Source organism: Lactuca virosa, chromosome 6 (genome assembly GCF_052849685.1).
Source record: "Lactuca virosa cultivar CGN04683 chromosome 6, Lactuca_virosa_CGN04683_v6, whole genome shotgun sequence".
NCBI classification, from domain to species: domain Eukaryota; kingdom Viridiplantae; phylum Streptophyta; class Magnoliopsida; order Asterales; family Asteraceae; genus Lactuca; species Lactuca virosa.
The window spans coordinates 23,365,352-23,390,884 of record NC_136431.1 but is presented as its reverse complement, the minus strand read 5'-3'; the positions used below and the strand labels follow the sequence as shown (position 1 = coordinate 23,390,884).

Below are 25,533 nucleotides of genomic sequence, written 5' to 3'. Positions count from 1 at the left end.
AATGCATTCACTTGTGAATATTACATAGTATATTCACTTGTGAATATTAGATGGTATATTCACTTATGAATATTAGATAATATTTTCATATCTGAATATTACATAGTATTACATGGTATATCATATGTGAATATTACATAGTATATTCACTTGTGAATATTAGATGATATATTCACTTATGAATATTACACAGTATATTCACATATGAATATTACAAGGTATTTTCACAAATATATATATATAATTTTTATATGTTATTCACATATGAATAACATACAGACTTGCATATTTGTTTTTTTGTTTTAATAATCATATATTGATTCAGGTGAGAAAACATATTCATATATGAATATAACGTGATAATTTAGTTTATGCATTTCATCAAACAGTTGGAACACATAAAATTTAACTTTTTTAAAAATGTTAAAAACATGATACTTTGACTATTTAAATCTTACAAAATAGTAGATTGATAGAGAATTATATGAATTTTTTCAAAAAAAAAAAACGATTTGATCTTTTTCTAACCTCAAGTTTGAAGTTTTATTTGACAATCGATGTTGAATGAATGATATGAAGTGGATTTTTTGTTGATTATCGATGATGTTGATCTAATGACGCTGGGAGTATAATTAATCGTAGATGTTGAAGATCTGATCGTATGCAAGCAGAATTGAAGGTTAGATTAAAAGAACCAAAAACGAATTTTTGTTGTTAACTGTTGAATCGTGTTGATAAACATGTTATTGACGAAGATCGATGATTGATTAACACTGGATGATGTTGATGATGGTTTAATTGAAGAAATCTGGATGATTGTTGAAGGTTGGAGGAGAAATTTGGATGATGAACGATCGATTAGAAATGGGTTTGAATTGTTATCTATTTCTATACAGTTACGTATTTGAGCTTAAAGGTTATTATCATATTTACAAGTTTGCCACCGTGTCTTTTTATGCTTAGATTAAATGAGTGGCTGAGAATGATTCCCCCATTCTCAACATTTTTTATTTTCTCAATTTAACCAACATCTATATATATATACATATATATATATATATATATATATATATATATATATATATATATATATATATATATATATATATATATATATATATAGGGAAGAGTTATTTGGAAAACAAAAAAACCCTAAAAATCATAAAAATGCATAAAAAAAATACTTAGAGATCACAAAACTTTTTTTTGAATTTTTTTTTGAAAAAATCGCAGCTTTTTATACAAAATCGGTGAAAAAAATTTTGAAAATTTTTTTTTTTTTTACAAAAAAAAAAATGATTTTTTTTTTCAGCGAATTTTAACAAAAACCTGTGATTTTTTATAAAAAAAATTCAAAAATATTTTTTGTGATCTCTAAGTATTTTTTTTATGCATTTTTATGATTTTTAGGGTTTTTTTGTTTTCCATAGAACCTAAACCTATATATATATATATATATATATATATATATATATATATATATATATATATATATATATATATATATATATTACTTTGCAAAACGATGATTGATATTTTAATTAATGACCGAAATAGTCAACTAAGTAATTTATAAACTAAATAATATTAATAACTTTAAAAATAACACTAAATAAAAACAATATATAATTTATTTCTTCCATCAATCGAGAACCATATATAATTTATTTCTTCCATTGGGCACCAAAAGTGAACGCCAATAATGTGTTTGTGTTTTTTTCTTTGTTCTTGGCTAAACAATTAGAGAGAGAAGTAATGCTTAGAGGCTTTAGCCCTTTTCGTTGATATTTACCCTTTTAATCAAAATTTCAAATATAATAATTAAATATTGATTAACTTTTAAATAACTATTAGCTTCTTTTTTTTTATGGGAAAATGACATAAAAGCCCTTAAGTTTTCACAAAAATGTCGGTTTTAACATTGGACGTGTTTTAGATCCAATAAAATCGGATTTTTTGTTTAATTTGTTCATTTATACCATTTTAATCGGTTTCCAGATAACCTACCGGTTACCTAATGCCAGTAAATCTCTTGAGTTTTCAAAAATGTTCGGATTTACCCTTAAGTTATCAAAAATGTTCGGATTTATCCTTACTTTGATTATTATTTTGATTATTATTATTATTATTATTATTATTATTATTATTATTATTACACTTTTTAGTGTATAAAAATATTTTATACATACATTTTTAAATGTATAAAAATATTTTTATTAATTCAAATATAATTTTAAAAATATATATACTTGTATTTAGTATTTATATACATTTGAAAGCCTATGTATTCCTTTATAAATGTATTTATATATTAAAAATATATTTATTTGTATTTAGTAGGTATAAATATATATTTATTTCATATAAAAATATATTGTATACATACAAATATAAAAATACATATTTATAAGGTTTATATTGTATAAATAATATAATTATACGTATTTATACATATTACTAAGTATAAATATGTATTTATTTCATATTTATATGTATACGATAGTTTTTATACAAAATAAATACATATTTATATTATTAAATAAAAATATTTGTAAATGTATAAATAAATTTTTAAATGTATAAATATATTTTTGTTTGTATTTAATAGATATATTTATTTGTATTAAATTGTATTTAATAGATATAAGTATTTATTTATTTTGTATAAAAACTATCATATACATATAAATATGAAATATACTTATTAAGCAAACACCAAAAACTTTTTTTTTTGTTTTGGTTGATGAATCACCCAAAGAATTAAAAAAATGTTTTGTTTATATGTATTTTACCATATAAATATGTACAAATACATATAATTATATCTTTTATTCAATATAAACCTTATAAATAGATATTTCTATATTTATATGTATACAATATATTTTTATACGAAATACATATATATTAATACCTACTAAATACAAATAAATATATTTCTAATATATAAATACGTTTTTAAAGGCGTACATTAGCTTTCAAATGTATATAAATACTAAATAGAAGTAATACATTTTTAAATAATAAATACAAGTAAATATATTTTTAAATCTATACAAATATTGTTATACATTTAAAAACGTATTTAAAAATATACATATAAAAGATTTTTATACATTTAAAAACATACTAAACATATATAATAATAATAATAATAATAATAATAATATCAATAATAATAATCAAAATAATCAAAATAACAATCAAAGTAAGGGTAAATCCGAACATTATTGAAAACTCAAGGGCTTTACTGGTATTAGGTAACCGGTAGGTTACCTGGAAACCGGCTAAAATGGTATAAATAAACAAATTAAACAAAACATCCAATTTTACTGGATCTAAAACACATCCAAGGGTAAAACCAACATTTTTGTGAAAATTTAAGGGCTTTTTATGTTATTTTCCCTTTTTTGAAACGTCAAATATATTAAACTACACCTAAATTATTCCACCTATGTCCACTGCGGGACTTGAACCCTTTAATCTCAATAAAGGAGGGCAACACCGGATACCGTTAGTCTACAAACTTTGGTATATAACTATTAGCTAATATACGGTAATTACACGAAACATCATTGTGGAATTTCATTAGACACCTTGCTTTCAGTTAGTTGATGGTTCCGTAAGCTTGCACTTGAAAATAAAAAACCAAATATGTGTAATTCAAGTTGTATAGTTGTAACAGCTCTGTTGATTTTTGGTTTAGCAACGAATCACGACTTTATCGAACAATTGCTCAATGTTAATCTACTTTTTTTATAGTTCACACATAGTCCACTTGGGTGTCGCTTGTTAGTTTCAGCATTGGGAGTCAAGAAGGAAGGGAAGGGTTAGAGATGAAGGCGGGAGATGGTTTCGACTAGTTTTTTCGATGCTCCCATGCTTCACTGACTACCCAAATCTCAACTCTATGAACTTTTGAAGAAACTTGATCGAGTTTAATGGCAGTTTGAAACCGTCTGGGCTTTCGATCTATTCAGGTTATTGATCTGTCTCACAATCAGATTTGTCTCACAATAAGATTTCATAGGGGAAACCACATGTTTTACAGCAGATAATAGTAATTGTGGTTGGAAACCTCACTCGGAACTAAATGTGTTTAATAGCGGTTTGAAACCTCACTCGGCGTAAGGTGGTCGATGAGATACCATCCTTTTCCATTCATTTGATGCTTGCTTGTTAGAAGCTCCAATAGAAGTACGTCGAAGTTGTAGTCTTGTAGATTATCTAAGGAGATAAATGGGGATGAAGATGATGAAGGAAGGTTATGGGCGGTTTAAAGAAGGGAAAGGTTTAATTGGGAGGGTGGGGGTCTATTTTATGTTTTAATTAAAATTAAAATTAGTTAAAAGTATATATATAAAATAAAGTCTAAAATTAATTAAAAGGGTAAAAATTATATTTTGCACGAGTCAATGACTAACCATGCAATAATTGAAACCACGACATTGTTAAAGTTAAAGACTGAACTTTTGAATTTTTATAAAGTACAAGGACTATTTATGTATTTTTTTCATATATAAATATGTAACGTAAATGGCAATTATATGCATGTAATTTTTTTCTCCTACTCCTACCTTGTTTCTTTCATGTTCACAGAGTAAATCATGAAAGAACTCCTTGGTATCCTTCGTGTTTTCGAAGACGGCCGATACGAGAGAATTGAAGTTCACACTATTGTTCCCGCCGACATCGATCCTTCCACTGGCGTGAATTCTAAAGACGCCGTGTATTCACGGGAAACCAACAAATCCGCTAGACTTTACCTTCCAAAAACCGCAAGCCCCAACCATAAACTCCCGCTTTTAATCTTCTATCACGGCGGAGGATTCGTTGATGAATCTCCTTTCGACACGACTTACAATGACTTCCTGAACCTCGTCGTCTCAGATTCCAACGTCATCGCTGTCTCCGTCGACTACAGACTCGCGCCAGAGTTTCCTGTCCCGATCGCCCACGAAGACTCCTGGGAAGCGATCAAGTGGGTGGCGGAGCATGCTAATGGGAAGGGTCCGGAGCCATGGTTGAACGAATACGCAGATCTTCAAAACATCTTCCTCGCCGGCGACAGTGCCGGAGGTAACCTAGCCCACAACATGGCGGTTCGTGTCGGGTCGGATACCCCTGCCGGTTTACAGTTCAAGGGTGTTATCTTGCTCCACCCATATTTCTGGGGCAAAGAACGGGTAGGGACCGAGTCCGACTGGATGTCACCCGGATTAATCGATAGTGTGAATGAATTATTGGCTCTGGCTTACCCAGGAAGATCCGGGATGGATGACCCGCTGATCAACCCAGCTATGGATCCAAGAATAACGGGTATTCTTTGCTCCAAGATACTGCTTTGCGTCAGTGGAAATGATTTTATGAGGGATAGAACAAGAAACTATAAAACGCTGATTGAAAATTGTGGGTGGAAAGGAAATGTAGAAGTGGTGGAGGACAACGAGGAGAGCCATGTTTTTTTCTTGAAGAAGCCTACCTCTAAAAATGCTGTTACTTTGCGCAATAGAATCTCTGCATTTATCAACAGCGCTTGAAGAAGTATACTATGTCAGGTTGATCTTAAAAATAAAATAAAGAAACTGATCACACATGCAGTTCTTACAATACCCTATGTTTAACTGGAAACACTACACGTTCCTTAATTAATTTATTAAATAAACTATTGTCATATTCATATCTATCAAATAAAAAAATTGTGTTTTATTACTTTGTTATTTTTAATTTAATGTATTGTTGTTGTTATTATATTTTTGACATTATTTTGTTATTATTATTACTTAACTTATTATTATCAATTTCAGTTATTATTAACTATATTATTATTTTTTTGATCTGGCGAACAACCCCTCTAATCTACTTTTAAATATTCTATACTTTTGTCCTGTTGAACACTCACTCAATCGCTATATGAGAAGAGGACACCTTTCATATAACTCTTGATACTGTTAAACTAATGGGTCATTAATTTGGTTGTTAACTATATTATTATTCTTATTATTATTATTATTATTATTTAAATTTCCTTAAAATCCTGTTTCAGTTAATTAAAGTCTGGATTCCATTAATACTTTATTTCAAAATAGAAATTAGAAAGAGGACTAATATTTTATTAAGTTGTAAAGTCCAAAATTCTCATTTCATGTTTTCATTTTTATAAGCATTTTCGTTTGTTTTAATCAATGTTAAGTAGAATTAGTTTTATTAGGGTTATTATTTTGTGGAAGGTTTTCAACAAAGGCAGTCTTCTTGTCCTATGTTAGTGTTGTCGACCATTCTATACCCCCCTTGTCTAATTTGTATGGGAATGGTAGTTTTATAGGGTGGTTGATATCGATATGCATGAGGGATGGAGAGAACGAGGTTGACCAGTGATGGCTCGGGATGAGCTCGATCGATGTGAAAGAAATATGGTTTCTAAGGAGAAAAGAGGTTAATTAATGTTCGTGATGGATGTGCTGATTTAGGCAGGGAAAAAAAAATAAGAAAATATAAATGAGGGAGGGAAGAGCTGGATGGAGGAGGCGAGAGAAGTGGCACCCATACTGTCCACCCTAAAGAAACCAAATGCACAAACTAACCAAAATTTCTTAATTTTATAAAGAAACCAAAATGAGAAATAGAAACTAACTGCACAAACAAAATAGTAGGAGGTAAAATATTTAATTTTATTTAAAGGGATATTCACAAAATATAATTTTTTCTAATTCCGATAAACAATTTAGCTAAGAATTCATCAAATGATCTTCACCTTTGCATATGAAATTCGAGATGTATTCATAAACGCTTGGAATGAAATGGACCTTAATTATCAAACATGCCTAATCCTTCTTGAAAAATGTAAAGGCGGTTAAAGAGGCAAAAAAGAAATGGACAAAGGAAAATAGAGAGATTGAGCTTGAAGAAGTCAATGAATTGAAGAAAAATGTGGAACACTTAGATCTTATGGTTGGATCACTTTCTTATCCACTCCCGAACATGAAAATTGCAAATCTTGGAAGAAACAATAATGGAGTTTGACCCTAACCAAAACTTAGACTCGAGGCAAAAAAGCCAAGCTAAATTAGGAGGTGGAAGACGAGAAGGGGTAAAAAGTTATCCATTTTCCATGGCATTATAAATGGAAATTAAAAAAAAAATAATAATTAAATTAATGGGTTGTTTACGAATAGTGTGTGGAATATAGAGTTTCATCTTTGATATTTTTGCTATGAATTTTAAAGACGATGTTTCATGCAGGCGAACATTAACCATCAACCACTTCAAAAAAAAATGTAATCTTCAAAAAAAATGAAGTTTACTCATGTCGAAATAAAACAAGCAATTTGGAGTTGTATGAGCAAAAAAACACTAGATGGGTTAACTTTTAAGTTCGTCAAAGAATTTTGAGACATTATTTTTACAATGACCATTAAAAATTCAATTCCACGAGTAGCATTTCAGGGGATGCGACTTATCTTTTGTTTCAGTTATACGTAAAATCCATCTCCCCTTCTCATTTACGCATTTTAGACACATTAGTTTAATGAGGTACTTCACTAATGGTCAAGAAAAATTCTTTATAACCACCTAAAAAAATATCCTTTACCATGACATCATAATGATTGCATGAGAAGACAAAAATATTAATACCTATCCGTGGTCTAGGTGGCAACGAACCACAACCACAAACACCATCTCGGGTGTTAGTTGTGGCTCGTGGTGGTGGTCGTCGATTGTAGTATACATGACGAATCACCATAGCCAATCACAATTGTTTTGATGTTTGACTGAACATTTAAGTGATTAACCGCTACTTTATATATTTTTGTTTTTAAATAAATTTTTACCAATATAAATACCATCACATGCCACCATATTTTTAATATAATTTTTCTTTTCTTTTATTAACATTCACATATTTGTATTGTTTTAAAATTTAAAAATCATGAGTCCCAAACGGATGAATTTGTCAGAAGATGAAGAATAGAAGTTAGCACAAGCATGAATATCGGTTTTCAAAAGAATAAGATAACTAAATCTTTATTTTTTTTTTGGAAAAAGTTCGAAGCGTTTACTAAGGTTTAATGGGTTGTGCAAGTCGAAATCCCGATGAAATATGTTCGAAGTGGCACGATTTAAGGGTAAATGTTGTAAATTCAATGGAATTTACAACATTGTAAACAATCTACACGAAAACGATATCGATGTGGTTAACATGGTCATGGATCAATATTAAAACACAACCCACAAACTTTTTCCACGTCTCAAAGTTTAGCTAGAGTTGAAGGAATCCTCAAAATAGAGAGACTAGTTTAAAACATAAGCTAGGATTAGAAGTAGTTTATTATGTTTAAATTTTTTTTATGTTTTCTTGTATTTTATTTTAAATTGTGTGTTTTTTTAATTAATCTAATTTCTTTTGTTTTGTTAAATGAAAAATAGATTAACAAAATTCTATGTTTTTATTGTATTTTTTGTTTAAATTTTAATTAAAAAAATGATGTAGAATGATAATTTAGTGGTAGATATCCGATGAGTATAGTGGTTGGATGTAGGGCTGTAAACGAACTGAACGTTCGGCGAACTGTTCGTGAACTGTTCGGCGGGAAGTTCGTTTATTTAATAAACGAACGAACATGAACACAAATTCTCGTTCGTTTAGTTAAACGAACGAACATGAACAATGGTCTCGTTCGTTCATTTACGTTCGTGAACGTTCGTTTATGTTGTTTGTTTACGTTTGTTTATGTTCGTTCGTTTAAGTTTTTTTATCTTCATATATTTTCAATTGTTTTTTTTATTACATTACTATATTATAGTTCGTTTATGTTCATATATGTTCAATTGTGTTTGTTTATATTTGTTCGTTTATGTTCGTTCGTTTATGTTCGTTTAGCATGTTCACGAACATAAACGAACGAACATGAACAAGACAATTTGTTAAACAAACGAACATGAACAAGAAAACTTTGTTCGTTTATCCGTTCATGTTCGTTCGATTGTTCGGCTAACTTAAACGAACGAACATGAACAAGCCTTTGTTCGTGTTCGTTCGGTTCGTTTACAGCCCTAGTTGGATGTGTTGAAGAGGTGACACCCATCGTATTAATGGTTAGAGTATCCATAATGATGAGTTCAATTAGAGAGTTGAATCAGTTGATAAGTCTATTTGTCATTTAATGAATTAAACTCTACCATAGTGAAATGTTACATTAGTATTCAATGGATTTAAATGATCATTGAACTCTTAAATGGAAAAAAAAATTAATTTTTAAATATACATTATAAAGTAGCTTTTGTAAATTTTCTATTAAATTTTGTAGAGTTCAATGCATTATAGAAAAAAAAAACAAACAACTGATCGAGTTGTATGGAATGTAAAAAAACGATGTGACAATTCATTGAACTCTATAAAGTTCAATGTATTATAGATATCCTTAATGGTGGATATATCTGATGGTCTAAAAGTAATATAAATATTACATAAGAATTTATCAATATAAACTTTCCTTTTAAAATATACCGGCAAATAAACGAGAATTCTTTCATGATATTTTTGGTTATAACTTTTGGAAAAGAAATATTGTGATAACATACGACCACTTATTACTATCACTTTAATCAAAAAAATCTTAAACAATTAATATATATATATATATATATATATATATATATATATATATATATATATATATATATATATATATGGGAAAAATGAATATACCCTTGAGGGTATATAAGATTAGGAACCCAATAATCAAAACGGTGTCGTTTGATTAGTGTTTTTGACTCCTTTTTGTGGGAAAAGAAAATCGATACGTGAATAAGTTTTACAAACAATGTTTTCATTAAAAGAATTTTGAACAAATCAAACATTAAATTGTATTAAACAATTTTTTTCACTCCTTAGTTTACAATTAATTGCTACTTGTCGTAGGACCACCGTCGGATATCCACCAGACCACCGTTGGACCGCCACTGGAATAACAAATTCAGTGGCATTTTTTTTGTCGTATTCACAGCTTAATAAAACAAACATTATAACTCATATTTCTTTAGTAATAACTTTTAACACATACATTTTTATTTTTGCAGCCAAATATATAAAGTTTAATAAAAAAATGACATTATGCCTTGACAAATTCATTTCCCCTCTTCTGAATTGTAAATCTCTTTAAAACAATATATCGTTTATAAGACATAATCACAGTTTAAAAAAATAGTAATTCACTAGTTCACATTCTATTATTTTTATGCATGCATTTAATCATATTTTAACACAAAATTTAAATAAAATACACAGCTTATACAGTCTATTATTAATTTAATACATAAAATTCACAAGTTAATACAATCCACTATACACTAATTTACATATTCAGAGAAGTCAAACTCAAACTCTATCAACATCACCAACAACTACTATCATACGCCGCCACCAACCACCTGTGCCACCGTCACAACCATCCATCCTTCCAAATCAGATATGTAAGTAAAATCATGGATTCATAGATTAAATATTATATTAACAGTTTAATCAACTAATTAATTCACTAATTTGGAGTTTAATGCAAAATAGTTATAAAAACTAATACATTCTTATATATTTGTACTACACAAAAAATAAATATATCCACAAAAAAAATAATACAAACATTCATACATAAATCATTCATATTTTAACACAAAATTCACAGCTTAATGTCAATTTACAAATTAACACAGTCAATTCATAATTTAGTATGCAAAATTCACAGCTTAATATAATAAATTCACTGTTTAATACACACAAATTATACATTCACATCCGATTATCAATTTCAAACTTACATTTATATCTTTAGATCTATATGTTAGTACTTATTTCAAAGTTTATTTACATAAATATTTACAATTTAATATTTACATACTTTATTCAATATTTGAGAAAATCATATGTGTATAATGTTTCTTTCATCTCATATTTCAGAAACAAACACGAAATTTATAAAAGATTCACAACTTAATACGGTTAATTCACAACTTAATACAGTCAATTCGCAGTTTAATACATAAGAATCACAGTTTAATACAGACAATTCACAACTTAATACATAAAATTCACGACTTAATACAATAAATTGACAGTTTAATACCATATTTCAAACACTTATTCACAGTTTAAACAACAGTTTAGACAATCGGTCACAATTTAATACTGCAACTCAGACACCCATTCACAGTTTAAAGACCTATTCTAATGCACTAAGAAATTTCATTAAACACATTGTGTATCAAATTTTAAGGATGTATATTATTTCCTCGTTAGGTTCCACATAATTAAAGTTCATTTACTATATATATATATATATATATATATATATATATATATATATATGGAATTGATCATTAGATTAAAACTTATATTATTTAGAATGCTACATAGTATTTTATCGTTAAGTTTCACGTAATCAATGTCAAAGTAAAAGTTCATTTAGTATATATATATATATATATATATATATATATATATATATATATATATATATACGGAATTGATTTTTAAATTAAAGCTTGTATTATTTATAAGGTCAATAATTTAGATTTTTTTAATTACTAAAATTAGCAAGCTATTTGATTTGTCCAAAATTTTAATAGTTTATTAATGTAGTTTCAAAGTAGTAAAGGTTCGACGTTTAGACCGTCATCTTTCAAAAAAAAAGTTATATGAGCAGTAAAAACAAATTGATAAATATTATAATATTTAATATATATTAACATTATAGTTTTTTAAATATATTATTTAAAAAGCAAAAAGTATATAATTGAAAAAATATCAGTGAGTTAATATAAATATATAAATATTGATAATATTTAAAAACAAATTGATAAATATTATATTATTTAATATATATTAACATTATTGTTATTTAAATATATTATTTAAAAGGCAAAAAGTGTACAATTGAAAAAATATCGGTGGTTAATATAAATACATGTGAGGGCTGGCTGGGGTTGTTTGTATGTTAGTATTGTTTGCGATTGTTTTTTTCTATTACTTTTGCTTCCCTCTTTTTTTTTTTCTGAATATTTTGTATGCTTGCTAGCTCCGCGCTAGCTGTTTATTTATAATATATTTTGTTGCTGTTAAAAAAAAAAAAGGTAAATTACACCGTTCGTCCCTGGTGTGGGTGTCCAAAAACATGTTCAGTCCCTATTTTCAAAAATTAACTCGGACCGTCCCTCATTTATTTAAAAGTTGCACACTTCATCCCTCTTGACATAAAAAGTCTATTTTGCCCTTAATATTTTCTTTTTTAGTTTTCTTTTATTCTTTAATCATTTTTAAACTTAAAATAAATAAATAAATTTCTCCACCTAACCACCCTCCCCTTCCCTTTCCCCCAATGTCCCGTTCTCAATAATTAGAAGAAAATTCCCCACCTCCGATCAATACCCTCTGGCGATTCATCGGTGACTTTTCAACCTCCACCCCATTCTCGTTCCAGACTCACCTTAGCACCTCCGCTTCACCGTCGATTCTCTTCCTGAGTTGACTTAAAACCGGTCTAACAAACACCGGTCACACACTCCATATACAACCTCCTGAAACCGTCGGTCGATCTCCAATTACGGTGGGGACATATGACGGAAACAGAGATTCCAGGTGGTGGTGGTGTTGAATCTGAGACCCCCAAAGTAAAATTTGTCATGAAACATGCAGCTGCTCGAAAACTTAGGCGACAACCATCTTAGATTTGAGGTACAAGGTGGTGCAACCGACAGTGATTCAGGTGATGACAAACCCTAGATTGTTCGACGATGACAACACATTTCAAACCCATGGCCATATTTCTTCGAATCTTTTTCTCGTTTGGAACTGAAATTGAACCCACCCATTCCTTTCATGTTTCTTTTAGGTACAGATCGAGAATGGAACACACCTTTATAATTTAGGTATTGTTTTTTTCTAGTGAGGTGAAGAAGACAACGAATTGGAGGTTGGGGTGTATGAAATCGACGAACAGGGGAGTTTTAATTTCTTTTTTAAATTCTTTGTGTGATCACTGATTTGCATAAGGTGCTGGCCTGGTGGGGGTGTGATGATTAAGGTGGTGGTTGGCAGTGGGTTATGTATAGTGTTGATGGTGGTTGTTAGTGGGTTATGTATAGTGTTGATGGTGGTTGTTAGTGGATGGATATAAAGGTGATTATGGTGGTAATGAATTCCAGGTGAGATGGCTTTAGTGACGCAGCCACCAACTATACCGCCAACATCCCTCAAAAATCAGATAAGGTTAGAAAAATCAGAATTCACAGTTTAATAAAATATTTCAAACATTAATTCTAAACTTAATTCAATATTTCAAACTAGTTCACAACTTAGATGCATAAAAAGTACACTTTCACAGCTTAATAACTTAGATATTCACAAATTAATAATAAAAAAACAAATATTCATAGCTTAATGACTTTCCAAATCTATGTGTGGCATTTCATCAAGCACTTTGTGTGCATCAAACATACTTTATTAAAAATTATAGAAAATCATATTTATGCATAATGCTTCCTTAATGTTATATTTCCAAACACCAAAAGAAAAACATATACATAAATCATAAAAAGAATAACTAATCTAACTAATCTAATTTGTTTTGTATTAAATATGTATCAGAGCATAAAAAATTCATTCACAAAGTCAAATCTGAAGTTATATTACCTGATTTGAGTGAAACTCCATTCGATTTACATAATGCTTGTCGGGAAGGACATACTTTCAGATCAAGAGAGAGTGAGAGTGTGACATAGCGTGTATCAATGAAGGCAGCGAATGAGGCGTCGATTTGAGAGCATATGAAACAACATAGATGGTGGGGGAAGGAATCGATCTGACCATAAGTTGTGACAGCTGAAGGTCTTCGGTGGTTGGAGACGAAGAAGGTAGCTAGAGGTGGTCGGAGATGAAGTAGACGTGGAGGAGGTGAATATGGTGGATCTTCAACGCTCACCGGAGTTGTAGATCTGGAGAAAAGAGATTGCCGGTGGTAGAACATCGGAGATCAAAGAGAAAAGAGGAAGGCGATTTTTTCTGGTGTTCTAGTGAGGTCAGATGTCGGAGACGAAGCATACATCACTAAGATCGAACCAGTACTGAGCACAAATTGTAAAGGAAAATCGCCAGATTCATAAATCTCCTAACAAACCATCAGAAACGAGAGTCAGAGGTGGTCCTTCGTCGGATATCACATACAAGGAGTTGTTCAATTGCTGGAGGTGTTCGGTCGTCGGAAAAGTAACGACGGTGGCAAACGCCAACAGTGATGGTGGTGGTAGTGTCTTTGTCGGAAATTATGGCAATGATCAGAGGTTGCGACAGAGGAAGAGAAGTGGCGGTGGATGGGCCGTCGCCGGCGGTGTGGCGGTGGAAGGTTGCCGTCGACGGTGGTTGAGGTGTGGGTGTTCATCCACATGGTTGAAGAAGTTGAGAGGATTTTTTTCGGATCTAAATCTAAGATCCGATGAAATGGAAGACATAAAATAAAAAATTGGATTTAAGTTTTGTTTTATTTACAATCATGCCACTTTTTTGTTTTACATAGGACAAAAATAGTCTTTTAGTAACAGTTATTCGATAAATAATAAATATCCGATAAGGTAAAAATAATAGGTTCTTAGTAGTCTTTAGTAACAGTTATTCGATAAATAATAAATATCCCATAAGGTAAAAATAATAGGTTCTTAGGTTTCTTAATCTGGTTCTTTTATATATATATATATATATATATATATAATTAATGGTTTAAGAAATAGTATATCTTTTGAACTTTAGATAGCTACAATATTTTATAGGATTGACAATTTTAGTCCCTCGCTAATTAGACTTGGGCCCTTATTGTCGGTTTTATCACTGCTCCCACATCCCCTGCTTCCAATTAAATGTACCCACATGTTCCATCGCCTTAAATAAAGAAAGATTTCTTCCTGCTTATTCTTTTATTCTCCCACCAAATTAACGGACTGTTACCGCATCTTCTTCGCTTATCTGTCTTCCTCTTCTACTATGCATCTACTTCCCCATTACACAATGTTCCCATCTAAAATTATGTCGTCGTCATTGTCTTCAGCTTCGTCCATCGCTATCGTCGCCACTGTTGGAGAAGAAGACTGACATATGTTCTAACCAACAAGCCCTAAAAGCACAGTTCACACTTCAGATCTTCAAATTTGATTTGTGTGTTTGGTAGTGGGAATGATTTCCATCAGCACCCCTAATCAGGTGATTTTTTCTTTAACTTTTAGCTCTCGATTATCACTCTAAACCTCAACAAAATTTTGGGATGCATTTGTTAACTCATCAAAAGTACAGTTGCTAGAGCAGACTCAAATAAAAAATGGAAACTCAACCACATACCTCCTTACCCTTTCTTTACCTTTAATAAACTTTCTTTTCTAGCACTTACTTTTTTTGTGTCCGAAAACTGAATTATGATGAGTTGTGTTGCGCAGCCTGACCATTCAGCATGTCTGACTATAGATATAGTAACATCAATTTTTTCTCACCGATGTTGAGTTACACTTTGCCAATTCTTCGTGTATATATATATATATATATATATATATATATATATATATATATATATATATATATATATAAAGAAACTAGTTTTTTTTATTTTTATCAGTGCCAATGGATATACACAAATGGATAGACTATCAGAAACATATAAGCATAGATAAAGATCTAAAAACTTGGTTTTGGTAAGCTAAGAAACTTAAAATTAAAGGGAAAATCTTGGTTTAGGTAATCCAGAAAGTTTAGAATTAAAGAAGGGCTTATGACTTATAAATGAGAAACTATGCCCCATGTACATAATTGTTCACTGTCATTTTAATTGTGCATAATAGATCATTAAAGTGAATATTTGTGTATTAAAATACTACTATCAGTGGATATTGCGGGTGATAATGGTTTTTTTATACAATACTATTTACTTTAAAATCTAGTTTGTATAGTGGTGTGGTTTTTATCCATATAAGTGTTTTTTATATAAAAAAATTGAAGGATTTTTTGTATAAATTTTTCTATTTTTAGATATGTTGAAATATTTAATCCGAGGTTTGGGTTTAACCGGAGGGTCTTATCAGATATTGTCGGTGTATACATCGGTTTTGAACTACTATATTGATTTTCCTCACCTTGGTTCGGCACATAGATCGCCTATTTCATGTAAACATCAGTCTCACGCATTGAGTTAGCATCTTAGCATCTACATGGATTGTGGTTTCCACCATCTTCATTTGTAGGAATTGGTTACATAGCTCCAGACGCAATGATGACTCCATTCACTCCTAAATGTAACCATTCTTGCCTCATTCTGCATCTGCATTATATATGTAGTATCCATGTCAACGATATGGGCCGGCGTTCATTTATCCTTATAGGTTAAAGACTATACATAATTTTTTATTGACTTATACTATTTTTCACTTTATATGTATTTGATTGATTTATGTAAAAAATTAAATGCATATAAATTGTTTGTCAAAATGCCTAAAAGAGACTTTTTTATGAATTCAAATAAACAATAATATATTAGTGGTTACATAACCTAGATGTTGAGCATGTATGGTTTCGTCAAAAGATATATCTTTTAAATCTATGAGGTTTTCGTTGATTTCTTCATGTGTTCCTGAAATTTTATAGAGAGAGAGAGAGAGAGAGAGAGGGGGGGAGGGACATATTGTAATTCATAGCTCACTAATGTTGCAGATTTTGTTTCGTGTGTCTGTGTGAGACTGATTGTTTTTACGTATACTGTTAATATGAGTGTTATTGACTACTGTAATCCATCCCTTACTCATATCCATGAACCTTGTTTGAAAACTTTGTGGTTGACTTCTTATGTATCCACAAAACTCGATTTTATCAAAGAAAGATGACCCTTCTTAAAAAATAGTCTAATTATCCTTTACTTTGATGCAGGTCCTTTATATCTTCGATTGTTGTTGATGTGTGAACTATAATTCTACAGATGAGTCAAACATCCTATGAAGAAGGTGAAAAGAAAGTTCCTACACAAGGAGCCTTTGATCGCATGACATATTGACTTAGTACTCCATGTCTATTTTCTACACTTTTTCGGTGGTCTGTTTAATGCAAGAACTAACATGTAAGTATTTATTTTATAATGTTTTTTTTTAACTCTTTGATTTTTTTGAAGAAATCCACACAGGTCTCATAAATCTATTTTTTGACATTTAACATATTTTGATTTGCTTACATTTCAGAAATTAAATGTTCAAGATTTCTAAAATCAATGGAATTCTAAGTACAGTTCAAATATTAGTATCACCTTCATGAAGGACATGGTATAGTTTTTATATACGGCTGAAAGGATGTCTTTAATCAATAGTTATGCAATCACTATTCAACAATTATGTCTCCCTTCTTAATATTTTTTTTGTATTATTTTTTTATATAATAATAGCCACTTATATTTTTTTAACCCATAATATAATTATACATATTTTGTTATATAATAACTTAGTAAAAACCCATTATATTTGTTGCCATTTTCAATCTATTAATAGTTTTTATATATATATATATATATATATATATATATATATATATATATATATATATATTCAGACTATAAAAGTTTCTGATATTTTTCCAAACTACCAATTTTAACAACTTAGTAAAAAAAACCATTATATTTGGATAATTTGGCAGTTTAACTATTTTGAGTATATTTTCAAAACCACTACACTTTCAAAAAAAAATGTCCAATGTTATCATAAACAGAAAATGAAAGTAGGATGCTATAATACGCATTAAACGAAAGTAGATTGCTATTCTTTTATAATTAAGTATAGAAAACATTCTTATGTAGCTTACCATATTTTGTTTATGTTTCATTAATTTTTACTTAATAAAGACATAAATAATAACTTCAATATATATATATATATATATATATATATATATATATATATATATATATATATATATATATGAGCTAGGTTCAAATGTTTCTAGCAACTATTGTGTGCATGAATGCACCAATAGGAAATTAGGAAAAAATAAATAATTAAATAAATCATTTAAGGGTATTATAGTAATCTTTGCATAATTAATTATGGTAGATCAACAACAATTTTTTATATCACGCAAGAAGCAAAGATAAATATAGAACATTAGCCCTAAATCAATTTCACCGCTTCCCACCACCCCTGTAGATCGATTAAAAACAACATCGAAGAGGACACCTTCAAAGGACGGTAATACCATTTTTTTTCTTCTTCTCTCTTCCACAACTGCCTCTTCCAGATCGAATCTCCCCCCCCCCCCTGCAATCTAGGTTTCCACAAATCTCCTTAAGCTCTTCCGATTACATTTGTTGAACCTCTCTTCTTCACGATCTGCCCACGTCTCTTCAAGTCCTGACACTATTATTTACATTTCAAAGTACATAAACCCTTTTCCCCTTTTCAATATTTACAAAGATTTGATTCAATCTTACCTCTGTTTTAGCAATAGTTGGTGTCCGATTTGATTTTTTCTTCTATCGTTTTTTGGTTTTGTACCGATCATGACGATTGCTGATTCGGGTGCCCTAATGGATAACGAATCACTATGCTTGTCGTGCACTCCAGAGGAAGAGCGAAGGATTGTTAAGGAGTTAACATATAAGGCCGAGTTATGTTTGAAAGAGGGCAACTTATATTATGTCGTCTCCAACAGGTAATCTAATGTATATCTAAGTTAACTTATATTATGTCGTCACCATTTCTCTCTGTCTTCTCTAAGTTAACTTATCTAATGAATTAGATTAGTATGTTAGTGTGTTTGGCTGTACTTTATCTTATTGCATGTAAGGTGTTTGTGAAAATGTCTAAAAGAGAACTTGATATAATATATACAATTTGTTTGATCGGTGGGTTTGGATGTGCATTATCTCCCAGATATCATCCCTCGGCATGGAATGATATCTCGTCCGTCTCATATCCTCATCTGTAGCGTACTGTGGGATCAACAATGCTCGTTCCCGAAACTTGGCAGTGATCTCTGCTACGATCTCGGTGGTCTGCTGAAGGTTATGAAACTCCCTCACAAGTCGTTGCACCTCAATAGGTGGTGCAAATTCCGCATCGAATCGCCGAACAAACTCGACCCACGTCATCTCAGCCACACCGGCTGCTCCCACCTGGCTGGTCACCTCTCCCCACTAATCTTGGGCTCTGTCTCTCGGCATACATGAAGCAAAACCCACATTTGCCGCATCAGGGCAAGAACTCGTGTGTTGGGCGTTCTCAATATCCGCCACCCAGCGTCGGCTAACAATGGGGTCCCTAACCCCGAAAAACTTCGGCGCTCCACACGCCTTGAACTACCGAAACGAGGGAGTTCGGGCCCCGACCTGGCCCGCAACAATCTCGGCTCTGAATGACCTGAGCCTCTCCTCCATAATCTCCATCATCCCCTCCTTGAACGTCCCAAAGATCACTGGGGTAGCGTCAAGGATGCCCTTCGTAACCTCGGCTGCAATGTTCTCGTGCAGCCTCTCATCAATGGGCTCAGTACCACTTCCCGGTCCAGATCCAGATCTCGATCCTGATCCTGATCCGATCCTGATCCCCCTGTCCCAAATCGTGTCACCACCATGCTGAAATGAAATGTCATAAATCATAATGATCATGATATCTATATATGGAATCTTTCCACACCGGTCCTCCTTAGAGCTATCAGGTCTAACATTGGTTCAGGTACAGGTCTTGTGCTTTCAGTAGTACGGGCCCAATACTACCTTCCACACCTACCTGTACCTCCCCAAGGCTCTACCTGCTAACTCTAATTCGTTCAAAAGATAAATCATGTCCCACAGACTATCACATATCTCAGATCTCAGGCTATCCTAAGATTTGCTCTACTCACATCAATCAGACCAATCATAACAGTTTGCCTTTATGCATGCAGTTTATACACATAAAAGGATCAAATAGATTTTCGAATAAGAGATTCTACCCTAGGACCACAACCAAACAAGGAACATGAAATAAGGCCAAATCAATCATTCTAAGGCTATATGCTCCTAACCGTATACAATTTTAAAAGCATACACATAGCAAGATCCATACGATTATCATAGCTCAAATACCAGTATAACATGGCTAGCATATTGGGGAACTACTTACATGGCTCGGCCGATCACGCGCGTTGCACTCTCATCTTTTCTATTCTTCAAAAGTTTTAACTTTTATTTTATTATTGAAAACAATTATCACCATTTCCTTAGTTTGAATCCTGACACACCCGAGAGTGTGCCTGAATCCCTTAAACCAAGGCTCTGATACCAACTTGTAACGACCCCATTTTCAAAGGATTTTTTTTTCATTTTTGATTAACCAAAACACATTCTCATAAATCGTGAAATCCAAATATAATCATTTTCAAAACTCATATCAATTACAATTTTATTTCAAAACATCAGAGGGTCCCATAAAAGTGTCTGAGAGAGTGCACGTCGCGCCATCAAGCCTTGCCCTTACCCTTAGGCTCAGATGTACCTGAAACAAATCCACAAACTGTAAGCTAATGCTTAGTGAGTTCCCCAGAGCATACCCCACGCATAATCCACATAACACATAACATATTAGCTATAAAAGCTACATATATACTACATAAGCCATGCATACAACAAATAGGGATGTTGTGGGCTCGTCCCCAGGGTCTTACTCCAGGATGCCATGGGCTCCCCACATGTTCTTACACCTAAGTGTCATGGGCTCCCTATGGTATTCGATAGGAAAGCCATGGGCTCTCCACATGGTCTTACATCCAAGTGCCACGAGCTCTCCCATGGTCTTCCACACATACCTACTATATATACCAATAGCATGCTTCCTAGATCAACAAACCATCCTACCACATAATACAACTACAGCTAGGATGCCACATATCATAAAATGGGCCGGCCTTGGTGCCTTAGACCAATCGGTATGATGAGGAGACTCACCTCTCATGAATGTTGTGCTGACAAGATAAGATCCAATAAGTCCCAACGCACAGCTCCAACTCAACTCCCTATAAGCATCATAAGATTAACTTGTCATAATCCCAAAATTACCCTTAAAGTCAACCTTGGTCAAAGTCAAGGTTAACAGTCAAGGTCAACAATCCATGTTGACCCCAACTCGTCGAGTGCATCTAGCAACTCGCCGAGTTCCTACAGAGTCCAGAAAACTTTAACAAACCCTAGCCAACTCGCCGAGTTGTTTCATCAACTCGACGAGTTCACTTGATATCCAGAGAACGAGGAAATCCAATCCGACTCGTCGAGATGCCAGGGCAACTCATCGAGCCCCCCTCCCTGTTTGCTCATTATGATGATGCTCCGAATACAGGGACTCCACGACTTAGATCTGAAACCCTAAGGTGTCTAGAAGGATAAATTTTCCAACTTTAACTTCTAGAACCACTCCAAATGCTCTAAGGTCCTTATCAAAGGTTGGAAAGCTCAAAAGCTTTGCCAAGTGGTCCAAGACTCTAGGGATATGGAATCCCTCCTTTTCAGAAGAGTTTCTAGTCCTCAAAACGTTCCAAAGATGGAGGCTTTATGGGCATGCATGTCTTTAAGTCAAAATGGCCAAAAGGGGAAATATACTCTAAAAAACCCTTGCATGGCATCCTTGCTTGACCAAAAGCTAGATCTAGCCCACCTTGGGACTATTTTGCACTGGAGATCCATAAAGTTGCAAACTTTATGAATCTCATGCATGCAATCAACAAGAATGATAGGAAATGAAGGGAAAACTCAAGATCTAGCCATATTCTAAGATAAAAATCAAGTCTTGAAGACTTACAACAGTTCACAAGATGGTCAAGCTTAAGAGTGAGGGCTTGGTTTGCTGGATCTCCTCCTTCTTCTCACTATCTCTTTATTTTTATGCTCCACAAGTCACTCTAGCTCACAAAATGGAAGAGAATGGGTTTAGCACAGACGTTCTTAGGGTTTGGAGGCTGATGGAATGTCAGCCTCAAGGTTCTTAAGGAGATTATATAGGGTGCAAACCCTAAAAATTAGGGTTTCTCTTTATAGCTCCTACTCGTCGAGTCGGGCCTTCCGACTCGTCGAGTAGGACCCAACTCCTGCGTCCTCATAATAGCCTCTACTCGACAAGTCGGAGCTCCCAACTCGTCGAGTCCCAGCATCAAAACCCTAAAAATTAGAAAATTAAATTAATAGTTGGAACAGGTGTTACATAGGCGAGGGGTAAAATGGTCATTTTACCCCATATATGTGTGGAGTATTGGATTTGGTTTGGAACCCAATTGTTAATTGGGTGTTGTTTGTTTGATAGCTCGGGATTCTAGCGGATCGGCGGTCGGAGATTTATTCGTGGGTTCAGTTGTCGAGGTGAGTCTCATCATTGTTCTATGGGTCGAAGGCACCAATGTCGGCCCATTTGGTTTGTGTATTGTAGGAAGACCAGGGGGTGTCCCTTGGCAATCTGTGTGCAAGACCAGAGTCTGAATTCTGGTAGTAAAATTAGTTAAGTAGTATAGAATGTATGCTAGTTGTTTTTGTGATGCTTGCATGGAAGACCAGGAGGTGGCTCCTAGCAAGGAAGACCATGATACGGCTCGTGGCATAATGGCAAGACTATGGATGACACATAGCACTTTTTATTGATTATTGGATATGTATGATATATATGGATCGTTTGATATGTATGGTATGTGGTATTTGGGGAACTCACTAAGCTTTGTGCTTACAGTTTGTGGTTTATGATTTCAGGTACTTCCGGTTCGAAAGGGAAGGGTCCGGCTTGATCGCGGCGCATATACCTGTGTTTTTTTCCGCAGTTCAGGATTTTCGGAATGAACTTTGATAATTGTTTTAGTTTGAAATACTTCTAAATGTTTGAAGAAAGGTTAAATGAATGTTTTGATTATAATAAAATAAACATTTTACCCTATGATTTTCAGGATGTTACATGAAGACTCATATGGATTATGTTTCTTTCATTCTTTGGAAGGACTGGTTCAAAGGTGTTATTTCAGAAGGAAGATCATCACTTTCAAAATTTCAAATAAAGGCCAATTTTGTCTTTTTTGGTGGATATAAATACCGACAATTTTAAACTTGATTTTATGATTATGGGTTATTTTCAGTAGAAAAATAAAGATAAGAGGAGATGTTTAGAAAGAATTTTTATTCTTGGTGCAAAAATTTGGAAAGGGGCATTTCAGTTTTTTTTTTATTTTGTCATATGCGACAGATCTCTGGTTAGTCTGCATATTCGAGTTTATGCTAGACAGGTGAGGATTCTTATTTGGTTTGAAGTCTTTTGGGTCTGGTGCAATACTAACTTCCATGGTTATTTTGGTCATTTGTAGATTGTTACAAGGATATGTCTTTTTCTGTGGTTATTAAATTAATTGCAACTGGATTGAGGGGATTTGCTACCTATACTATACAAAAATTTTGAGGGGTATTTTCGATGTTTTGTTAATCGAAAAAAAAATTGATGGTAACTTTTTTATCGTTTAAAATCCTCGTTTTTCTGTTTTTTTTTCATTTGAACACTTCATTCAAACCCGTGACGTAGCGTGTGCTGATTTTTTACTAGTTTAATTATATTTCTTCACAACAACATAATCATGTTATTTGTATTTATATCTAAATTTGTATAATAATAATAATAATAATAATAATAATAAGTAAAAACTTTCCACTTCTCTATGTTGTCGTCTAATGTGATTTTATTTAAACTAAAAAAAAACTTATGCTATTGTTTTGGTAAACGAAACGTCAACAACTAAGACATATGATCTCGAGCGTACCAGGGGTGGTCCAACTTATATCGGAAGTATTCCCCACCAGTAGGGGTGCAAACGAGCCGAGTCGATCACGAGTCTGGCTAGGCTCGGCTCGGGCTCGTTTAATTTATATGAAGCCCGACCTCGAGCTCGGCTCGATTCGAGCTTTCTTATACTGAGCTCGGCTCGAGCTCGTAAAGAATTATACAAGCTTGGCTTGGGCTCGACTCGTTTTTTATCTGGCGTGCCTAAATAAGCTTAAGCTCGGCTCGAGCTATTAAGAAGCTCGTTTACCGATACCCTAAATCCATAATTCCCCTAATATGTTTTTATTTTAATATATTTAAATAATAATAAATTATATTATATAAATGCTCGTTTAGGCTCGCGAGGCTAATCGAGATTAGTGTCATAGGCTCGAGCTCGTTTAATAAACGAGCTTAATATTAATCTCGAGCTCGGCTCGGGCTCGTTTAAAATTGGTTTCAAGTAGAGCTTTTAACGATCCGATCCTGAGTAGCTCGCGAGTAGCTTGGCTCGTTTGCACCCCTACCCACCAGTCATAAGATCTCAAGATTTATTCCCTCGATAGCCGACACTGAAATTCCAAAGCGCTTCCAAATTCCAAACATGAAACCTTACAACGGAACCACGGACCCTAACGAGCACATAACACAATATAGAGAGAGAATGTAAATCATTACCATTCCATCACACTTAAAGGAAGCCTTTTTATGCAAGGATTTTGGTTTGAATCTTACAGGATCATCCTTGAAATGGCTTATCAATGTTCCTCTTTACTCTATTAACTCTTTTTCTCACTTAGTTAATCATTTCAATAATCAGTTTTCTTACATCAGGATATTCGAAAGGATCACTAGTGATCTTTATCGAGTGGTTCAGGATCCTAAAAATCCCTTTAGGGACTTTGTAAGCATGTTTGGCAGGGAAGCAATGAACATACCAAACATTGACATGGCCACTGCCATAGAAGCCTTTAAACTGGTCCCAAAGAAGGATTCTCCACTCTACGAAGATCTTGTTATGGCTCTGTGCAAGCGAATGTATGAAGTCAGAAGTAGAGCATTGAGATTCATGAGATTAGAAGAAGACAAAGAAATTCAAAAGAGGGTCAGTACACCAAATTTTGTGATAACCCTAACAGGAAGGCTGAATCATCGGCCCAAAGCTCCTATAAATCAAAACCATACTCCAAACCTGATCATCATAGGGTTAATGCCCTTGATGATGAAGGGAGGAAGACGAATTCCCCAAGATCACTGATTATTTCTTTTCTGTTTTCAGGTCTGATCTTCGCTATGCAGAAACTTGGCGACAAAGCAAGGTGGCCAAGGAAATGAGACAAATCGGGTGGCTGGAAAGACAAGTCTAAATGGTGTGCATACCATGAAGATTTTAACCACATCACTGAGGATTGCATAGCCCTAAAAAAGGAGATTAGCTATCTCCTAAGTAAAGGACATCTCAAAGAGATCCTAGGAAGACGAAAAGAAAGATCAAAGGAAAAGCAGTAGGATCCTACGAAGATCCTGGAAAAACCAAGATCCCCTCCTTCGGACGCCAAGGTAATTAATGTTATCTATGTGGGTTCTGATATTTGTGGAACTTCTTACTCTGCAACAAAAGAAAGTCCACGGTATCCAAAACAAAGAAAAAAGAAAGACCCCAGACTAACACATCGATAATCGGTGATAAAGAAATCAGCTTCGATGAACAAGATA

At 32.8% G+C, this 25,533-nt stretch overlaps 2 long non-coding RNA genes and 1 pseudogene across 4 annotated transcripts; 2 read left to right on the top strand and 1 right to left on the bottom strand.

Annotated features, from left to right (window-relative positions):
• Positions 1–4,607: 4,607 nt before the first annotated feature.
• LOC145121376 (putative carboxylesterase 12 pseudogene) lies at positions 4,608–5,540 on the top strand (annotated as a pseudogene).
• Positions 5,541–12,111: 6,571 nt separating this feature from the next.
• LOC145121016 (uncharacterized) lies at positions 12,112–14,483 on the bottom strand. Its single transcript, XR_013714459.1, has 2 exons — positions 13,685–14,483; positions 12,112–13,244 (listed from the first exon to the last, which is right to left on the bottom strand). It is a non-coding gene; the product is annotated as an uncharacterized LOC145121016 (long non-coding RNA).
• A 325-nt stretch (positions 14,484–14,808) lies between these two features.
• LOC145122624 (uncharacterized) lies at positions 14,809–23,421 on the top strand. 3 transcript variants are annotated; one of them, XR_013714678.1, is made up of 4 exons: positions 14,809–15,241; positions 16,949–17,135; positions 17,254–17,334; positions 22,767–23,421. It is a non-coding gene; the product is annotated as an uncharacterized LOC145122624 (long non-coding RNA). The 3 variants fall into 3 exon arrangements; XR_013714677.1 differs by lacking the exon at positions 22,767–23,421 and having other exon boundaries at positions 14,816–15,241; positions 17,254–17,516; XR_013714676.1 differs by lacking the exon at positions 17,254–17,334 and having other exon boundaries at positions 14,819–15,241.
• The last annotated feature ends 2,112 nt before the right edge of the window (positions 23,422–25,533 follow it).